Below are 16,639 nucleotides of genomic sequence, written 5' to 3' on the forward strand. Positions count from 1 at the left end.
TCTAGACGTGACGTAGATTATTAATAACAGAATTTCCATTTCGATTGTGTATGTTGACACTAGACTTTCAGCTAAAATTTATTTTTAGACTCTTTTGTATTATTCTATACATATTAAACGCGTTGGAGTTTACAATGACTTTCTTCTGAAAATTTTCTGATGTCTCATTTTTCCTTTTTAATATTTTTACAACCACAGCATAAAAAGTCGGTAAAAGCTTTGTCCGGAAAAAATGTGATAGCATTGTGCGTTTTTATTTAAATTGTACAATTTTTAACATGTAGTTGGCAAACTATATTTTTTCCACAAGAGACCGACTGCATATATGTAAGTTTTAGAATTACTAAATCAAATTAATTAAAATCAGTTCTCATGACAAGAGTTTAAGTTCCATTTATTGACAATTGAAGAAAAACTCTAATTTAAAAAAAATCTAAAATCTGAAAATAGTTTTTCTATTTTTAACGTTTTAGCCTCGGCCTTCTGTATCTCCTTTTTTTGGAGTTGTTAAAATGAAACCTATTTGATTAAGTTTTGTTTAGCAAGTTGTTAATAATATTTTCAATTTTTTTTTGAAATTTCGCCACTTTTAATTGTTTATTGATATTTCAAGTCAGGAGTAAATAATTAGCCAGTAAGTCTGTCAAATATTTGTATTTGTGAAATTTCGCTGTATGTAGGTTGTAGGTGTGGGTATTCCAAAAAATTTTAAAAATTGAGCAACAATGCCTCAATTATCAACGGATGTTTAGTAGACCAAAAGACGAAAATTGTTTATTTGACATTAGATGAACTTTCACGTTAAATAAACCTACATTAGTTTTCTGCTCACAAACATGCTTGCCTGTGTTTTATCTCGGGTTTTATCAATGGAACCGAAACGACTGAGCGTTGTTTGTTTTGGTTTTTTATGGTTTAAATCTGTTCCGCGTATACGTATTTAGTAAATAATCCGTTTTTTAACGTTTATTTTTTGGTCTTAAATCACTTTTAATAATACGATAAGGGCTTTAAGAAATAGAGATCTAACATCAAAAAGCCCCTTTCTAAAAGTACATTTAAGCTAATAAAGCCACGATATAAAAAAATATATTTTTAGTTTAAGTAGTAAATGTCAGTGTCGCATTTTTTTTTTAATATTGAGAGGGCGCTAACTAGAGTTAATCTAGGTATTAATCACTAATTAATAATATTATTTTAATTAATCAAATCAAAATCTAAGTAATCAAAGTATATTTCGGAAAGGTGTGGAGTAACAAAACTTCAATAGGTGTGCTAGGGGACGACTACTGGCGATACTACAACTTGAGCCACTTTGTATTGTTGTTTGGCATTGGTTTTTTCATCGGAACATTCTTTCATTTTATCGGGTGCAGTAGTACCACCCTGATTTAGATAAGTTTATGGGAAGTTTATGTGCTTCATAAGCATTTTACACGCAGTATTAGTATTATAGTATCACCTCTTAAAATTTGGACAAATATTTCCCCATAGGGAAATATTTCTAATATACCTTACCTTACGTTTCTTCATATTGCCCTGTGTTACCCAAAAAAATCCTCGTATTTCCTAAATATTTCCTTGAACGCTTGTATTTTTAGCGTCGATATTTTGTATAAAGAAACTGACCCATAATAAAAGTTTTTTTTAATGATTTTAATGTTTTATAATTTAATTCAAGTATAAACTATTGTATACTTAATTTTGGTTATATTTAGTTTTAAATTTGTTTTTAAGAAATTCTGTTTTTAAAATCAACAGTCTTTCATGCGGACAATAAAAATTAGAAATTGAAAATATTTCATCCGTATGTAACCCTCGGGTTTTCTGTTATATCTTCCTCAGCGTGTTAGTAAAAGGTTACGGAGATATTTCTAAAAAAGCCAAAGCTAGTGCGATAAAATTCAATACCTGGGGGTTTTTGTTTCAAATTGTCTTTGGTACTGTATATTCTAAGTCTCAGAAAGATAAAATATTTTCTTCTGCTCTCTTTGGTACTGCATTATACTTTCCGAGTACATAATTTTGTCTCCAGCAAAGATTCATCGCTTTCGGTTATGCTTTTGCCAGTCAAAATCCATATTTCCAAGTTTTCTAGCTATGATCCATTAAAATCTTATCTAGGGTGGGTATTTCTTTTTAAAAAATAAAATGGTGTACTTTTCTTCGGTATCGTCGTCGATGACCTTTACAGGTTTACCTGTACTTTTTTTGAGATTTAATTTGAAAACGACGGACTTTGACATGAAATTATTATATTTATCTTTTAAATGAATCGCTCATTTCAAAAACCCCATAAGTCAATTTTTGCCGAAAATAGATTTTTGCCATGAACGGATTTAAAATGTCAATTTACACAATTTGTGTTAAAATCCCATAAGTCGTATTAACCATTCAGCAAATATTAATACTCAGTTTTGACTATTAACTGTAAAAACCACATTAGTCGGTGACTTGTGGGGTTTTTGCGCAGAACGACGGATTCGGGCGGATTCGATGGTGGGGACGTGTGGCGCATGAATATGTTTATTTTCTTGCGGCGACTATGTTAGTCTACTGTTTACACCCTGACTGCAGTAGTGACGAAACTCTACAGCCACTAAAAAAGAGACAAAAACATCCAGAACAGAATAAGCGATTTGTGATCAAAAATTCTAAAGTTAAAGGTATCGAACATACGAATTGGAGAGGAAAGAAATTGCCGTCAAGCTACTGGACGAGATAACGTTTTTGTGTGCATTAAATTTAGGTATAGTGTGTTATAGGATAAATCTTGTTTTCAGATGTAAAATGACATGCTTTAATAAGTTTACTCAAGATGATCTGAAATTATGTCTTACTAAGCTAAACGGATTTCATTCCAAAGATGAACAAGATATTTTCTTGCAGCAACTAATTAGGAAAGGCGCAGTAAAAACTCATAGACGTCGTAAAAAAAGATCTATACCGAGAGAAATTTATTTTAAATACTACATCGTTACTTCTGGTAGAAGAAAAGTTGTACGCAAAAAAGCGTTTGTTTCTATCTGGGGCGTCACTGCAGGTCGCGTGGGTCGCTTGTGCATCTTGCAGACTCCAAAAGATGGTAGTGGTAAGCATTCAAAAGCCAGCACAACTCGTCCCGAAATTTTGAAAGCAATTCATGACCATATATTTCATTCCCTAGAAAGAAAACGCACTATTCAGGTAAAGATATTGATGCTGCTTTGAATGTAAAAAGTATGCATTGATTATTCATGATAAAAAAAAACTTTCAAGAATACGTTTTCGCTAAGGTTCGGCAGACCTTAGGTCGATACGTGCGTAACTTGTTAACCGTTAAAATGAAAAACCCTAGGTTATGATTTCATGCCAAAAAAAGCTGTCGAAGCAGAGAAGACTATTCACAAAAGAGCACAAACGTTATATAATAAAATCCGTGACATAAAGAACTTTGTAGATCTCGTGAAAACGTGGCCGACCGCCCTAACTTTTGACATGCAGAACTTGTCTTTGCCGAATATTCCGGTACAAGAAATGTTTTACCTAAGACAACTGTGGGTGATTTTTTTTAGCATAAAAAATCTTAAGACCAATAAAACTGTGTTTTACGTCTACGATGAAGGATTAGGAAATAAAGGAACAAATGAAGTGTGCTCAATGTTCCTCCATTATCTAGAGAACTTCTTGAATGATGATGTGGACGAACTATACCTTTTCTCAGACAACTGTCCAGGACAGAACAAGAACCATACAATGATCAGATTTCGTTTGGCTTTGACAGGCACTGGCAGATATTCAAAAATAACACATTTTTTCCCAATATAAGGGGACACTCCTTGCCCAATGACCAAGATTTTGGTTTTGCAAAAGGTTAAAAAGGTTGACCGGGTATACCCGCCTGATCAATATTATTCTATGATGAGCGAAGCCAGCGACAAATTTGCTGTATTTATGTGGTCAACTTCTCAAATTTTGGAATTCTCAAAGTGGTGGCCCACTTATTATAAGAAAACTTGCCTGTCTGATGAAAGTTTTAGAAACAAAGTTCCAAAAGAACTGAAACAGAGCTTTTCACCCTCTACTTTTAACACACTTTTCAACTATCCAGGAATAAATCGGCTCCTATTTGTTTGCCAGCTCTACAAACTTACCCGAACGGAAATGTTGCCCTAAACGCTAAGAAAATCGGAAACTATCAAACGGGTGAAGAGTAGCATACCTTCAGAGTATATGCAATTTTATGAGAAAAATTTTGATTGGCCGACTGGTGAACTGGCCGATGAAGACCCAAATGTTGAGTGTGACCAAAAGTTCGATTATGTGCCTTGAAAACTCATTTTTGTAAATAAAACGTAATTTTGTCTCACTTTTTAACCTAATTCTAAATAACATGCATATGTTCAGTGCAAAAACCACATAAGTCCTGAATATATTTTTTATTATATATCGTAAAAGATAAAATTTCCAAATACCATTTATCAAAAAATTTAGTCAAATAAATAACAAAAATAAATGTATGATAAAGAAATTATTATTCGAGTAATACAGTTTTTTTTTTTGATTCCTGAAAAGTTTAATTTTTTGACTTATGTGGTTTTTGAAATAAGCGATTCAATTGTATTATGTACATTCACAAAATAATACTAATAACTTTACTTATCAATCAGGTACAATGACAAGTTCCCTAAAATAACAAAAAAGTCTATTCATTAATATCGGATTTACCTTGGGATTTACAATAGGGATAAAAAAATAATTGTATTGCATAAAAGGGCAAATGGCAAATAGGGTTAATAAAATTGCACATTTGGTAACCTCAATGTCAAACCATTCGAAAGCTCCTGTATAATTTCGTATCACTTTTGTTAAAGAGAATTAGCACATGAAACCGTTAAAATGTACCGATTAAATGCGCTATATATTTTTTCATTTATTCAACATATATAATTTAATTCATGTCAGGCAATATGTCTCGCAATTTTTTAAAACAATGGACTCGATTGTTGCTGAGTAGATTTGTTCGACCTGATAAATTACGTTAAGAGTTATTTAAATTGCGTAGTTTGTTACAATTTATTGACCACACGCTATTTAATGAACCAAAACTTATTTACGGTACGTTTGCGTCGTGTTCGCTGACGTCATGTTGGCCAAATTTACCGTAAGTACAAAGGGTCCTTCTTAGCTGGGCAACACTTTATGCAGAAAAAATTAAAAGCTTATCAAACGAACAAAATTCGCCAGAAAGCAGCAGCCAACAGATGTTAAATTCTTATCTAGTAATAACGTTCCCTTAAAACATTGAAATTTGGGCATTATCTTGGACTAAAAGATCTCATATTATACTACGAGCCACCAAAGGCTTTAAAAATCCAAAATCATTATTTTATTTAATAGCTTCAATATTTTTATTGAAAAAAGGCAGCGCCATTTGTGCATTTCTATGGCAAGAGCCCTACAAATTCTTATTTCGCACTATAGTTTGCTGAGAATGAAATTTTGTGCTAACATTACTTTACATTAGTGTCGACATATTTACAAAAGGTCAGAGTGATCATGTTTTTATGATGTGCCACCAGATTCAGTAAATTTCAGGCGTTTAATTTATATGTAAATCCTTGGGGAATACTTTTTTCCTCTTTCATTTTGGTTTCCTAATGTCGCGTATCCGATATGATAAATTCCGTTCTATTACTTTTTTACTTAAAATTTCTAAGATTTTAAATTTAGACTTTTTACATTTTTCTATGCATATTATTTATCTATTGTGCTGTAAAAGTAAACGCCTGAAAGGATTTTTTTACTACAACTTCAAACAAATTTCAAATTTTCAGTTTTTGAGTTCTAAAATCATATAAACTCTTCACTAGTTCATCAATTCTATGTTTGTGAGCAGTACTCAGATGACGTACTTTCAACATTATTCACTAAACGTTTCATAAATCTCAATGTAGACGGCGCTCGAGCCATATAAATTCAAATTAATAAATTCGTTAAAGACAAAAGTTATTGAACGGGAATTCAGTGTTAACTTAAAACAATAACCAAAAGAGTGTCATTTTTTTTAGTTTGATCATAAAAATTTATGAGGGAATTAGTTTAAATCATTACGACAAAATTAATTAAGAATTTATAGATAAATTTAAGAAATGGGCATGACACGGTACATTTAGCTGATATATTGTAGATTCTCTCTGAGTGACAAATTATAATATATAAAAAATATGATGAAATATATGCGTGATCATCCAATTGATACAAAAAATTCATCATTAGATTATTAATTAATCAGCAATGAGAACAAACAATACAAAACTTAAAAAAATCACATTTTAAACAGCCACATCAGGATCGCATATAATAATAATAGTCTTAATTTTGAATCAAGTAAATGCAGGTTTTAAAATATTAAGTATAAATAATCCACTTACATTTTTTCAAAAAATGGGGAAGTGTATGGTCAACGCTAGTGTTAACTTAATAAGTATAAATTTTATGAATTACATAAAACGGACATAAAAATAATATTTAAAAATTTTGTTTCTTCTTTTTTCTTTTTCTTCAAGTTTAAGTAAAAAAAAATCTTCAGAGAGAAGGATATTGAGTTAGGAATGCTTGCCTGTGTTTTATCTCGGGTTTTATCAATGGAACCGAAACGACTGAGCGTTGTTTGTTTTGGTTTTTTATGGTTTAAATCTGTTCCGCGTATACGTATTTAGTAAATAATCCGTTTTTTAACGTTTATTTTTTGGTCTTAAATCACTTTTAATAATACGATAAGGGCTTTAAGAAATAGAGATCTAACATCAAAAAGCCCCTTTCTAAAAGTACATTTAAGCTAATAAAGCCACGATATAAAAAAATATATTTTTAGTTTAAGTAGTAAATGTCAGTGTCGCATTTTTTTTTTAATATTGAGAGGGCGCTAACTAGAGTTAATCTAGGTATTAATCACTAATTAATAATATTATTTTAATTAATCAAATCAAAATCTAAGTAATCAAAGTATATTTCGGAAAGGTGTGGAGTAACAAAACTTCAATAGGTGTGCTAGGGGACGACTACTGGCGATACTACAACTTGAGCCACTTTGTATTGTTGTTTGGCATTGGTTTTTTCATCGGAACATTCTTTCATTTTATCGGGTGCAGTAGTACCACCCTGATTTAGATAAGTTTATGGGAAGTTTATGTGCTTCATAAGCATTTTACACGCAGTATTAGTATTATAGTATCACCTCTTAAAATTTGGACAAATATTTCCCCATAGGGAAATATTTCTAATATACCTTACCTTACGTTTCTTCATATTGCCCTGTGTTACCCAAAAAAATCCTCGTATTTCCTAAATATTTCCTTGAACGCTTGTATTTTTAGCGTCGATATTTTGTATAAAGAAACTGACCCATAATAAAAGTTTTTTTTAATGATTTTAATGTTTTATAATTTAATTCAAGTATAAACTATTGTATACTTAATTTTGGTTATATTTAGTTTTAAATTTGTTTTTAAGAAATTCTGTTTTTAAAATCAACAGTCTTTCATGCGGACAATAAAAATTAGAAATTGAAAATATTTCATCCGTATGTAACCCTCGGGTTTTCTGTTATATCTTCCTCAGCGTGTTAGTAAAAGGTTACGGAGATATTTCTAAAAAAGCCAAAGCTAGTGCGATAAAATTCAATACCTGGGGGTTTTTGTTTCAAATTGTCTTTGGTACTGTATATTCTAAGTCTCAGAAAGATAAAATATTTTCTTCTGCTCTCTTTGGTACTGCATTATACTTTCCGAGTACATAATTTTGTCTCCAGCAAAGATTCATCGCTTTCGGTTATGCTTTTGCCAGTCAAAATCCATATTTCCAAGTTTTCTAGCTATGATCCATTAAAATCTTATCTAGGGTGGGTATTTCTTTTTAAAAAATAAAATGGTGTACTTTTCTTCGGTATCGTCGTCGATGACCTTTACAGGTTTACCTGTACTTTTTTTGAGATTTAATTTGAAAACGACGGACTTTGACATGAAATTATTATATTTATCTTTTAAATGAATCGCTCATTTCAAAAACCCCATAAGTCAATTTTTGCCGAAAATAGGTTTTTGCCATGAACGGATTTAAAATGTCAATTTACACAATTTGTGTTAAAATCCCATAAGTCGTATTAACCATTCAGCAAATATTAATACTCAGTTTTGACTATTAACTGTAAAAACCACATTAGTCGGTGACTTGTGGGGTTTTTGCGCAGAACGACGGATTCGGGCGGATTCGATGGTGGGGACGTGTGGCGCATGAATATGTTTATTTTCTTGCGGCGACTATGTTAGTCTACTGTTTACACCCTGACTGCAGTAGTGACGAAACTCTACAGCCACTAAAAAAGAGACAAAAACATCCAGAACAGAATAAGCGATTTGTGATCAAAAATTCTAAAGTTAAAGGTATCGAACATACGAATTGGAGAGGAAAGAAATTGCCGTCAAGCTACTGGACGAGATAACGTTTTTGTGTGCATTAAATTTAGGTATAGTGTGTTATAGGATAAATCTTGTTTTCAGATGTAAAATGACATGCTTTAATAAGTTTACTCAAGATGATCTGAAATTATGTCTTACTAAGCTAAACGGATTTCATTCCAAAGATGAACAAGATATTTTCTTGCAGCAACTAATTAGGAAAGGCGCAGTAAAAACTCATAGACGTCGTAAAAAAAGATCTATACCGAGAGAAATTTATTTTAAATACTACATCGTTACTTCTGGTAGAAGAAAAGTTGTACGCAAAAAAGCGTTTGTTTCTATCTGGGGCGTCACTGCAGGTCGCGTGGGTCGCTTGTGCATCTTGCAGACTCCAAAAGATGGTAGTGGTAAGCATTCAAAAGCCAGCACAACTCGTCCCGAAATTTTGAAAGCAATTCGTGACCATATATTTCATTCCCTAGAAAGAAAACGCACTATTCAGGTAAAGATATTGATGCTGCTTTGAATGTAAAAAGTATGCATTGATTATTCATGATAAAAAAAAACTTTCAAGAATACGTTTTCGCTAAGGTTCGGCAGACCTTAGGTCGATACGTGCGTAACTTGTTAACCGTTAAAATGAAAAACCCTAGGTTATGATTTCATGCCAAAAAAAGCTGTCGAAGCAGAGAAGACTATTCACAAAAGAGCACAAACGTTATATAATAAAATCCGTGACATAAAGAACTTTGTAGATCTCGTGAAAACGTGGCCGACCGCCCTAACTTTTGACATGCAGAACTTGTCTTTGCCGAATATTCCGGTACAAGAAATGTTTTACCTAAGACAACTGTGGGTGATTTTTTTTAGCATAAAAAATCTTAAGACCAATAAAACTGTGTTTTACGTCTACGATGAAGGATTAGGAAATAAAGGAACAAATGAAGTGTGCTCAATGTTCCTCCATTATCTAGAGAACTTCTTGAATGATGATGTGGACGAACTATACCTTTTCTCAGACAACTGTCCAGGACAGAACAAGAACCATACAATGATCAGATTTCGTTTGGCTTTGACAGGCACTGGCAGATATTCAAAAATAACACATTTTTTCCCAATATAAGGGGACACTCCTTGCCCAATGACCAAGATTTTGGTTTTGCAAAAGGTTAAAAAGGTTGACCGGGTATACCCGCCTGATCAGTATTATTCTATGATGAGCGAAGCCAGCGACAAATTTGCTGTATTTATGTGGTCAACTTCTCAAATTTTGGAATTCTCAAAGTGGTGGCCCACTTATTATAAGAAAACTTGCCTGTCTGATGAAAGTTTTAGAAAAAAAGTTCCAAAAGAACTGAAACAGAGCTTTTCACCCTCTACTTTTAACACACTTTTCAACTATCCAGGAATAAATCGGCTCCTATTTGTTTGCCAGCTCTACAAACTTACCCGAACGGAAATGTTGCCCTAAACGCTAAGAAAATCGGAAACTATCAAACGGGTGAAGAGTAGCATACCTTCAGAGTATATGCAATTTTATGAGAAAAATTTTGATTGGCCGACTGGTGAACTGGCCGATGAAGACCCAAATGTTGAGTGTGACCAAAAGTTCGATTATGTGCCTTGAAAACTCATTTTTGTAAATAAAACGTAATTTTGTCTCACTTTTTAACCTAATTCTAAATAACATGCATATGTTCAGTGCAAAAACCACATAAGTCCTGAATATATTTTTTATTATATATCGTAAAAGATAAAATTTCCAAATACCATTTATCAAAAAATTTAGTCAAATAAATAACAAAAATAAATGTATGATAAAGAAATTATTATTCGAGTAATACAGTTTTTTTTTTTTTGATTCCTGAAAAGTTTAATTTTTTGACTTATGTGGTTTTTGAAATAAGCGATTCAATTGTATTATGTACATTCACAAAATAATACTAATAACTTTACTTATCAATCAGGTACAATGACAAGTTCCCTAAAATAACAAAAAAGTCTATTCATTAATATCGGATTTACCTTGGGATTTACAATAGGGATAAAAAAATAATTGTATTGCATAAAAGGGCAAATGGCAAATAGGGTTAATAAAATTGCACATTTGGTAACCTCAATGTCAAACCATTCGAAAGCTCCTGTATAATTTCGTATCACTTTTGTTAAAGAGAATTAGCACATGAAACCGTTAAAATGTACCGATTAAATGCGCTATATATTTTTTCATTTATTCAACATATATAATTTAATTCATGTCAGGCAATATGTCTCGCAATTTTTTAAAACAATGGACTCGATTGTTGCTGAGTAGATTTGTTCGACCTGATAAATTACGTTAAGAGTTATTTAAATTGCGTAGTTTGTTACAATTTATTGACCACACGCTATTTAATGAACCAAAACTTATTTACGGTACGTTTGCGTCGTGTTCGCTGACGTCATGTTGGCCAAATTTACCGTAAGTACAAAGGGTCCTTCTTAGCTGGGCAACACTTTATGCAGAAAAAATTAAAAGCTTATCAAACGAACAAAATTCGCCAGAAAGCAGCAGCCAACAGATGTTAAATTCTTATCTAGTAATAACGTTCCCTTAAAACATTGAAATTTGGGCATTATCTTGGACTAAAAGATCTCATATTATACTACGAGCCACCAAAGGCTTTAAAAATCCAAAATCATTATTTTATTTAATAGCTTCAATATTTTTATTGAAAAAAGGCAGCGCCATTTGTGCATTTCTATGGCAAGAGCCCTACAAATTCTTATTTCGCACTATAGTTTGCTGAGAATGAAATTTTGTGCTAACATTACTTTACATTAGTGTCGACATATTTACAAAAGGTCAGAGTGATCATGTTTTTATGATGTGCCACCAGATTCAGTAAATTTCAGGCGTTTAATTTATATGTAAATCCTTGGGGAATACTTTTTTCCTCTTTCATTTTGGTTTCCTAATGTCGCGTATCCGATATGATAAATTCCGTTCTATTACTTTTTTACTTAAAATTTCTAAGATTTTAAATTTAGACTTTTTACATTTTTCTATGCATATTATTTATCTATTGTGCTGTAAAAGTAAACGCCTGAAAGGATTTTTTTACTACAACTTCAAACAAATTTCAAATTTTCAGTTTTTGAGTTCTAAAATCATATAAACTCTTCACTAGTTCATCAATTCTATGTTTGTGAGCAGTACTCAGATGACGTACTTTCAACATTATTCACTAAACGTTTCATAAATCTCAATGTAGACGGCGCTCGAGCCATATAAATTCAAATTAATAAATTCGTTAAAGACAAAAGTTATTGAACGGGAATTCAGTGTTAACTTAAAACAATAACCAAAAGAGTGTCATTTTTTTTAGTTTGATCATAAAAATTTATGAGGGAATTAGTTTAAATCATTACGACAAAATTAATTAAGAATTTATAGATAAATTTAAGAAATGGGCATGACACGGTACATTTAGCTGATATATTGTAGATTCTCTCTGAGTGACAAATTATAATATATAAAAAATATGATGAAATATATGCGTGATCATCCAATTGATACAAAAAATTCATCATTAGATTATTAATTAATCAGCAATGAGAACAAACAATACAAAACTTAAAAAAATCACATTTTAAACAGCCACATCAGGATCGCATATAATAATAATAGTCTTAATTTTGAATCAAGTAAATGCAGGTTTTAAAATATTAAGTATAAATAATCCACTTACATTTTTTCAAAAAATGGGGAAGTGTATGGTCAACGCTAGTGTTAACTTAATAAGTATAAATTTTATGAATTACATAAAACGGACATAAAAATAATATTTAAAAATTTTGTTTCTTATAATTTTTCTTTTTCTTCAAGTTTAAGTAAAAAAAAATCTTCAGAGAGAAGGATATTGAGTTAGGAATTTTTGTCATTCTTAATTGCAATTAAAGCCAAAGGAAAAAGGAAAAATGTTTTTTTATAACATTACCTTATGCCTTATAAACCTTAAAAATACCAAGAAAGTTTTTCGAATTCAACAAACGAACGGAGGATGATATCCCGGAATAATTTTTCAACCTTGAATCATTGAATGATAACTATATCACCAATAAAGTTCGTTTAGTTTTATAATACTTATGCCTCGACTTATAACCTTAAAAATGCCAAGAAAGTTTGTCGAATTCAACAAGCCAACGGAGGATGATGAATAATTTTTCAACCTTGAATCATAACTATACTTGAATGATAACTATATCACCAATAAGGTTCGTTTAGTTTTATAATACTTATACTTATGCTTAGGCAGCACCAACAGCAATTTGGATCTTAGACGCAGTCGCAGTCTACAAATAACCTAAAAATGGTTATTTAATCACATATTAGATATTTTTTTTAGATTATTTTTGTTTATTACCGAAATATGTTTCTCTAATAAGTGCTCAAAACTTAAAATCTTCACACATAACAATTAATGCAATCTATGGACAGATATTTCATGCCAAGAGGATTATTATTTTGATAACAGAAATTTGTACAGCTGCCTCTTGAAAGTATATTTAGTCTTTAATGTTTTAGATTCATTCGGTCTATTATTTAATGTTTTTGTCAAGCAATAAGAATAGGAGCGCTTCACGTACGTCAGTTCGAAAGCTGATTCTATTATATCGATACCGTGGCGTCTTCAGTGCAATTGTTGTGAGCTAAAGTGTAACTGTCATTTTGAAATTTGCGAATGCCATAGATCAAGCGTTATTAACATGTGTCGTAAATCTCAACCATGAATCAATTAACAACCCTAAATTTTTTAATTTCATCTTATAAAAGTCGTAGTTTACAGTAGAAATGGCCTGATTGACCTTTTCGATCAGATATGAGAGACACATCTGAGTATTGAAAATTGTCATATATATAAACTAAGAATAACAGCGGCCCCAAAATAGAACCCTGGGGGACTCCAGGGGATACGCCTAAAAAACCACCGCCTGTTTACGGTTGATAAGATAATTTTTAATAAGTTTTCGTGCAAAGATACTCAAACCAATATAGTTCAAAATCGATAAAAGCAACGGGTGATTAACACAGTCAACTTGCCATTATCCCAGGACCTAAAAATATCATCAGTAATGTTCAGAAGGACCGTGCAACAGCTGTAATTACGTCTAAATTTCTAAGCAGCTATTTTTGCAATTATTTTCGCTAAGGCCTTTGAAGACCGTGTTCGGTTGGTTTTATGGGCAGAAAGTTTGCAACTATAACAGGATTCAGGATTTTGGGCAGCGGCAGAATTCGCTAGGAAATTCCGATTTTTCTAGACATAAGTTTATATGATTAAAGTATCGTAACAAAATTTATGGTGTTGTAAGATTATAAAAAAGAGCTAAGCAAAATTGTCTATGGCTAGCACATCAATTTTTTTTCTTTATTTAATTTTTAAACTTTGTCAAAGTTGCATTAAACAAATCAATGCCTCCGGGCAGATGATTAAATAGCCTCTCTGCAAACAGGAGACAGGAGACAAAAATAATCATTGTTTGGACGATGTTAGGCAATGCTAAATAGTGTTTCTTGCAGGTGCATTAAAGTTAATTAGCAGATAGAAGTTCAGGACAATAAACATGATTATTCAGTAAGCATGAATAGAAAGCAAAGATTATACGAGTTATATAATATAATATCAAGTATGTCAGGCAATTTATTGTAGTTAATTTCCTCCATCGCAATATGCATTTTATAATACCCAGAGGACGTAAAAAACGCTCTTATACTCTCTCCAGAGAGAATTCTGTAATAAGTTGCCCAAACCGCGCAAGAATATGCGAGTGAGGATATCACTTTTGATAGCGTGGATATTTGAGAAATTCCTCAATGTGCGAAGCACGAAGCGTAGCCTTATTACATACAAAGTCACCACTAAATATCACACATCTCACAGTTTATAGGCAAATTAAATCAGCTGTTTTATTAAATTACACTGTTAGGTCATTTAAATTACACCACAACGCAAAACGATCCAGATCAAATTGTAGTTGTTCACAATCACTTTTAGAATGAACTGGACTATATATTTTTAAATCATTCTGCTCCCTGTGGCATCCGAAAGTACTGTTTGTGAAAAAAAAAGAGGAGATAGAATTGAACAATAATAGTTTCCAACCTTATTTCCAGCTTTTTATTTGAAATTTCTTTAGAATGTTAAAATATGAATCTGAGCCAAAATAATTCTGCGTTAAATGACCAAATGCTGTTTTAAAAAATGTTATAATTATGTAAATCGTGCCATAATTTGCAGAATGATGCTGATCCTTCCCACACTTTTTTTCACCAGTGAACTATTTGAACACTTTGAAATATTATCTCCAGCTTAATCAATTTTGAAAATGCATATTTTCGTAGTTTTTCAAAATTTGTGTGATTTGCTTTTATTCGGGGTGTCCAGAATTAGGCCGTAAACAATCAAAATTAAAACTTTAAGTGTTATCAAGTCCAGAACTTATTTCTCTATCATACTCTATTAGGGTTACCTATACCTATTCCGATCCATATGCGAAATAATTAGAGGGAGAAGACGTGCGAACAGGCGGATCGAGAGGCAGACAGAAAAAACCTCAGAAAAACAGCAGCATAATATACGTGAAAAAAAAAGAAAAGAAAAAACTGCATTTATTTTACCGCATAACACTTTGTTGTACTGAAAGATATTTTGTATATTTCTTACGAAAGTTATATTTTTTGTAATTTGATATGATAAGTTATAGCATTCCAATTTGCAGTTTTGTGCTGCGGCAATCTGAAAAAAGTGAGTTTTATGTCTGGTGTTATGATAATGGTCAAAAGCATGAATATCTCTGCCAGATAGGGAAGCTAGCCAGCATGGACAATTCTATTCAGACAAATCATGTGAAATTTTCTGCGATCCTACATAATTATATGTTAAGTGATGCCTAAAGGGTATACTGTAAGCGAATCTCATGCATGAGTTTTGTAACTCCTGGATCAAGCAGCGACAATATCAGAGTGTCACAAAGCTGGTAGCATAGATGGCCAATGTTGATTAAAAAAGTTTAATTTTGAAGTGTATTTCCGACTTGCGTTTCAAACGATAACCGGTGTATTACACCCAAATTTTTTGCTTGATTGAATTGGTCTTGATGAACTCCTCATTATTTTTGTTGCCAGCAAAAAGCAAAACTTGTGATTTTGCTTTTTGCTTTTAAATTGTGATTGACGGCATAAACGCGTATTTTATTTAAATCTGTATTAAAATTATTTTGCGACATGCGGAGAGTGCTGCAGTTGGGCTAACTGAATGTATTCACCCATATTTGCGATGTAAATTAATAACCCGGGCCCTAGAATAGTCTTGAGGTACACCCGCGGACACTCTAACGCAATTAAAGAATTTTATTAACCGCGATGCAATGCATTCTATTGTTAAAGTAATTTTCAAAAAGTTTGATTACACTAGATGAGAATTCAAAATAGTGGAGCTTGACCAGCAGTAAAGGATGGCTAATAGTATCAAACGCTTGTTAAAGTTAAAGTGGGCCAGAAGAAAGCCAGATTGATTACTGGTAATTATGCTGTCGGAAGTCACAAAATGGCAAATTTGATTAAACATATGTTTTTCGACAACTTTGGAAAGCGCAGGAAGAATACTAATTGGTCTCATATCCTTGAGCTCTTTTGGATCTGAAACTTTGCCCACGGGCTTAATTATAGACCTTTTGGGAAACTTATTTTCCAGAAAGAAGCTATTTACTATATTTAACAAATGATCCATACAAAATGGCAAGCATAACATCAAATTTGATGGTATCGTATTTTTTCGGCTTCGCGTACTTGGCTATGGCAAAACAATTATTGCGTTCTGTTGGTATGAATTCTATGCCGACAGCTGTCACTGACAAAGTAAAAGTTTAACTTTAATATTCTGTTATTCTCAATTTGTTTTATATTCATGTTCATGTCACAAACATTCACCGTACGTGAAGGGAAAATGTTCAGCCGAACAAATAAGGTACTATCAAAAGACCAAATTATTTCGAATATGGTTTGGAGTTAACACTAATACGCTTTGATAGAGAAATAAGCTCCGGACTTGCTAACATTTAAAATTAAGGAAAAAAACCGAGTTTAGAGACGGTGATGTGAATGTTTACTGCTTAATTTTGGACAACCTGTATAAAAGTAGACATCAACAATCAAA

The 16,639-nt window shown here is 32.0% G+C and overlaps 1 protein-coding gene across 2 annotated transcripts in view; it reads left to right on the plus strand.

Moving 5' to 3' along the window:
• LOC132697503 (leucine-rich repeat and calponin homology domain-containing protein) overlaps positions 1-16,639 on the plus strand; it is a 69,474-nt gene that overhangs the window by 879 nt on the left and 51,956 nt on the right. The window lies entirely within an intron of this gene.

The sequence above is a fragment of the Cylas formicarius genome, unplaced genomic scaffold, assembly GCF_029955315.1.
Source record: "Cylas formicarius isolate icCylForm1 unplaced genomic scaffold, icCylForm1.1 PGA_scaffold_1__22_contigs__length_36826433, whole genome shotgun sequence".
Taxonomy (NCBI): Eukaryota; Metazoa; Arthropoda; class Insecta; order Coleoptera; family Brentidae; genus Cylas; species Cylas formicarius.